The sequence below is a fragment of the Ornithorhynchus anatinus genome, chromosome 9 (genome assembly GCF_004115215.2).
Source record: "Ornithorhynchus anatinus isolate Pmale09 chromosome 9, mOrnAna1.pri.v4, whole genome shotgun sequence".
NCBI lineage: Eukaryota > Metazoa > Chordata > Mammalia > Monotremata > Ornithorhynchidae > Ornithorhynchus > Ornithorhynchus anatinus.
The window spans coordinates 50649167-50655275 of NC_041736.1; positions in this window are offsets into that span (position 1 = coordinate 50649167).

The window sequence follows — 6109 nt, forward strand, 5'->3', positions numbered from 1 at the left end:
ATAAATAAATCACCAGAACGCTACTGAACGGAGGCTTCAAAGTTATATTCCTAAGAGGCAATCCTTGTTTATCAAAACATTACCTGTCTTCATTGCTAAGGTAAATTATTGAATGCATTTTATAAATCATAAGAATTTAAATACATTGATTTCTGTCACTATGCATCATTGTCCTCCATGTTCTACGATGCTAGTGCTGACAGAGTCGTTATCTGTGTCCGTGACTATTATTGATTCATAGATATGACACAGTTCTCTTCTTCTTAGGATTGTTTAGCTGGAAGGAACCTCCAAGGGGCAACGAGTCCATCCTTCTGCCTCCCAGTGGTACTGATCCCTCTTCTAGAAAGATGCTTAAACGTGGTAGTAAAGTACCGAACATGTCCCAGATTTTGGTGTGGGTCCGTGTATCAGCTGAGCCCTGAACTAGAAATGGGTCTTAGCCAATTACCTACAGATCTCAACTTCCACCTCTTTTCATCTATTAATTTCAGAGCAGAAGCCAGATGCCTCTCTGATAAATAAGCCAGAGGCTGCATCCTCTAATTGGACAATGGTAAGAAGTGAACAGCATGAGGACAGTTCAATGAAAGCACCAAATCACTAGCATGATGGGCTTCCATTTGCCCTAATAACCCCTCTTCATCTGACTTCTTCATTCTCTCCCATTGTATTTCTTTCATGGGCCACTTCCCATCGAGTCCAGCACAATTTCCTCAGCATTCTGACCACTCACCTTCCTATACAGAGCCCGATGATTAGAGTGAAGGGGTAGCCTCCATCCATATCCTATAGCCCTGTAAGTCACACATGTTTAGCGTGTGCACTCTTTGCTATAATGGAACAGACCGTGTCTACCAGAACCATGGGGTTAATGTATTTCCTCGCCTGTAAATGCCCCTACCCTCACAAACGAACAAACCCTCTGGGGGAAATGCTTTTATCTTATCAAAGCACCATGCTTTTTGGATAATGCCACGATATTTTATTGTTGTTGCTAATACGCACATATGGCCATGAATGGAACAATAGCTATTACACATTGCTATTGTTCTTTCTCTAGCCATATGTATGTCGTCCAGTGTTGCAGACCGAAGGGACTCAAATGTTCTTTTTCCATGTCAGAGGGAGTTGTCAAAGATTCCATTCTCCCGCAAACCTTCTCTCTCCTTTAAATGCCATTTTAGCTAAAACCACCAAAGTACCTGATGTGTCCAAAGGGTAGGAATGGCGTTAAGTCAAGCCACAATTTTAAAAGGTGATAAACTGCCAACGATTGTAATGTGTAGGCTTTAAAATGTAGGATTACAGGGAACTAAGAAAAAAAAATCTGTTTTCTGGTTAAGTCTTTCCCTCAGCTACTTCTCCACTCACACATAATGTACCTCACATAATAAAAACTTCGACTTTAGCACTAATCCATATTTATTCTATCCTGTTATGTTAGGTTGAAAGCAACCCAATTTACTAATAGCTTGTTACACTCTAGCCGGATTCCCCTAGGCGTAATACCATTCTCCTCATACTGTGCAATGCTTACTTTGAGTGATGCGGAGTCAGAGTTGGACTGTCTTACATACGTCTGTGTCTAGAATATCCCTTCAGCGTCTTCCTTTCTTGGAAGTGTGTTAGCGGGCATATAATCCAAAAGTGAGCAGAGCATAAATAATTCATTTTCCTTAGAGATGTATATTTTTAAAATAGTAAAGCCAAACTTTATCAATGTATCCTCCTTATTCATTCCCCAGCTGTAGTCTACACGAAGCCCACTGTGATTTGAGGAAAATACAGTCATTTAAAAGCACAGCCTGAAGGACGATGAGAGGCATTCCTTTTGCTAATAGCCTGCAAAAGGTTTTGAGATAGTGACTTGGGTTGTGGGGCGGGTAGAATGAAGTATACCCTCCCCTCAGGATTAAAACTGCCCTGGTTTTGAGGGCTGTCCACCCCAGCTTCTCTCAGTAAGAAGGGGGTCAGCTGGAAACTGGAGAGATGACAGGGTTAGGATTGTGGCTTATCCCCTCCCTGATCTTGATGGGGAAAAGGCTTCCAGCTGAGTTCCAACTATTTTCACTGGGTGAAAATAGGCTATTTAAAACCTGTTTGCATCAAGATTTCCCCCTTTTTTTAACCTGTATATCTGTGGGTGCCCTTACTTAGTCCCAGCTGCAGCAGTCTCCTGGTGTCCCTGACTTCCCCCCAACCCCACTACCTCTTGCCCATATAGGTGGCTGTGTACCCATTCTTCTTGCCACATATCTGAGTCTGTGTGATCCCCTCTCTGGCCCTTTAATAATAATAATAGTTATTATTATTATTATAGTATTTGTTAAGCACTTATTATGTGCCAGACACTGTTCTAAGTGCTGGGGTGGATACAAGCTAATCAGGTTGGACACAGTCCCTGTCCCACATGAGGCTCTCAGTCTTAATCCCCATTCTACAGATGAGGGAACTGAGGCCCAGAGAAGTGAAGTGACTTGCCCAAGGTCACACAGCAGACAAGGGGTGGAGCCGGGATTAGAACCCATGACTCCCAGGCCCATGCTCTCTCCATTGCGCCTTGCCTTTGTGTGCTGTCTTTCATATTCCCCAAAGCCCCAACCTCTAAGCAGCCCTTCCCTTTGAAACCCCAGCCCTAGGAGTCCCACCCACTGGAATACCCACCTCACTTCCTACCCCAGGCTCAAAGTAAAAACTGACTCCCCTCTTGTAAGGAGTTAAAGAAATTTGTCTTTGGCTTCTTATCAAACTTTTTTAATTTAAAGGTGCCATAGTACCAGGAATGATAAGTTCCATCAGTATCCCAGCAAAAAGCACTACTGATTATAGCTATCACTGTGTAAACTGCAGACTACAGTACAGCAAGTGGAGTGGGCAAAAGGTATGCACCCTAAAAACAAAAACAGGGACAGTTGCCGAAGAAATCCAAAAGATGCTGGGCCACTTCTTGACTGAAAAGGAGAAGAGGGCTGATTGGTCAAGGACATCTACAGGTGTAGCCAGGGAGGGACACCACAGATGAACATTCTCCCTCCACCTCCCTGAAAAGAGAGAAAAAGATGTGCTTCTTCAGGCTGGCACATGTTTTTCTCTCTTCCTCTTTTCTTCTGTAAATTCTTCCCTCCATTAACACATGACTAGAGAGGAAGCTGACCACTGAGAGGAGCAGGGAGTTGAGAGGAATTAGCAGGCAGGGGAACTTTCTGTGAAAACTAGACGCCATAGTGTGAGGGACAACCATTTAGGTTTGCTTTGTCTGTACTCGGTGTCTTCGCCTTTATAGTAACTTAGGCTATGATGTGCGGTAGGTAGTCAAATACAATTGGTATCCGAGGTGCTACTGGAGAACTGTACAAAACATCAGAAAACTATTATATTCCTTTTTCTTTCTTCTTCACTGTGTTAGTTTGATTTCCTGCTGAGAGTGAAAGTTTAACTGGTACCTCTTCAGACAGACCTCCACAGAATTTTAAAACACCCCAACTAAATGCTCTTCCCATTTCTTCCATATTTGCTTAGCCTGAAGGATTTGTCATCTGGCTGACGATGAAAAGAAGCCAGCCGGTGAGCCTAGACAAACTTTCCCACAAACAAACAGGAGGCATTTATTTCCCCTCTGTGTTAGGGCAAGGGGTATGTTATTGCTCAAGGTGGCTGCCAGTGTTGTACGGAAAGGAAATATGAAACCAAGAGCAGAAGTATCCAGAGGTGGGGAGTACGTAGAAAGAGTTTCCCTCTGTTTCCCTTCACTTCTCATTTACCCTTGGCAGCCAGGTCAGAGCACACGGGCATTTTCCCATCCTTCTAAGTTGTTTCTGCTCTAGGCAATTTTGAACATCATTTCTTTTTCATCGGGCAGCTGATATTTAGGGAGTTCCATTGGGACTAAATTATCCTGTGCCCCCATGAGGTTCTATTAATCGCTTAGAATCTTCTAATTGTTGGAAATGGTAGCTTCAGTATGTACCAGGACTGACTCCACCTTAATGAACAAATGCAGGTTGCAGCTGCTTGAAGAGGACAAAGTCCCCCCTAAAAGCTTTAGGCTTTAAGATCATCTGTTCAATGTTTGTCAATATTTTAGGTTGGTCTTGCTCCCATTCCTATTCCTTCCTCTATGCTTTCATTTCTAATGATCAGAATGTAGGGCTAAGGAGAAGCTGATTTTGCCCCTGCTTCCCTTCACTTCTCATTTACCCTTGGCAGCCAGGTCAGAGCACATGGTCATTTTCCCATCCTTCTAAGTTGTTTCTGCTTAAACGATCTTCGTAACTCCGGGACTGGATTGCTGATTCTCTCTCTCTTTTGTGGAGAAACGGCATGATCTAGTGGATAAAGCAGAGGCTTGGGAGTCAGAAGAACCTGGGTTCTAGGCTCTGCTCTGCCACCTTTCTGCTGTGTGACCTCGGGCAAGTCACTTGACTTCTCTGTGCCTCAGTTACTGCATCTGTAAAATGGGGATTCTGACCGTGAGCCCCACACTGGACAAGGAATGTGTCCAACCTGATTGTATCTGCCCCAGCACTTGGTACTTGGAACATAGTGAATGCTTAATAAATACCATAAAAAAATAGTGGAAAGAGCCTGAAGCCTGACTAGAGGCCTTGGGTTCTAATCCAAGCACCCTCAATAACCCGCCGTGTAACACAGGGTAGGTCACTTCACATATTTGTGCCACAGTCACCTCGTCTGAAATATGGGGATGAAATTCCTTTTCTCCCTCTTAGACTGTGAGCCCCACGTGGAACAGTGACTGTGTCCAACCTGAACATCTCGTTATCTAGTCCAGTGCTTAGTACAGTGTTTGGCATTTAGCAAGGACTTTAGAAATACTACACTTATTACTGTTATTCTCAATAAAAGGGAGATGTCATCATTGCAATTACATAAGAGGTACAGTTTAAGGAAAAATATTTTTGGATCTGATGTACCGTACGTCCTTAATGTGCAGAGATTCTGCTCACAGGGAAAAGTTGTCCTTTCTTACCAAGTTAGAATTTAACTTGCTTCCTCTTCGTTCTCTCACCTTTCTTCTACTGGTTGTGAGTTGCTTCAGGGTGAGATGACTGGGGATGGGCAAGGAGTTTAAAAAATCTACCGGCACAAGGAAAAATGGAGATTTAGCATTTATCAGGTCCATTTGATCTGCATAGATGCTGTCAGAGAAATAAAGAACATAAGGAACATTTTTGTTGATTTTATAGGTTCCCTCCCACTTACTGACTCGGTAAAAGATTATTTTCTAGTCTGATTTTGATTCTGGGCAGGCCTCAGGAAAATGAAGTCATATTAGATGCATCCTTACTCTACCAGAAAAGGCCTCCCAATACACATTCCTGCCGTACATTAAAGTTCATGCCAAGTTAGAAAATCTTAGTGTTGTTGCTTAATATCAGGTTGATAGCAAAAGCCAAACTGAAATTTGAGAAAATATGAGGCCATTAGTGTTGTTCAACATTATTTTAGTGGGAAAAGCTGGGTGGTATATTTTCCGATTTGCATTACCAATATGTATATCTTAATTTTTACAGCTGTAATCTCTCTCCTTTTTTTTAAAAGCTCACAAAAGAAATCAACTCCTATCTTCAATGTGAAGACACTTGGCCCCCTTCTTTCCCCTTTCTCTATACTCTGGTAGACAGTTCCTATCCCACAGTGAATACTTTCACAGTTTTGTTTTTATTGAAGATATAGAATGTTTTACAGAAAAAAAGCATTATCAACTTGGCTTGGTGACCCTCAACTCAAAATGGCTCTTATTTAGCCTTGAGCTCAGTAGAGCTAAGGTTTCCTTATTCATATTTGGAAAAAATAACCACATATCACCCAACTGATGGGAAATGTAAATCCAAAATTTTGGGACCCTCGCACAAGTCCAAAAATGTAAAACATGGGAATTTTCTCTCCACATCGTAAAATTGAAGCTGTTCTGCTAGAAACCCTGGAGGAAGATAATGTCCTTTCCACCTAGAACAAGCCATACCACATTCCCTTTTTCTTGTCCTTCTGCCTCCTGGCAGCTCTTTTGATTTCCCATAAACATCCCAGGCATCCCACAGGGTACTGTGCTGAGGAAAGACAAGCATTCAATTGTATTCCTCTTTCC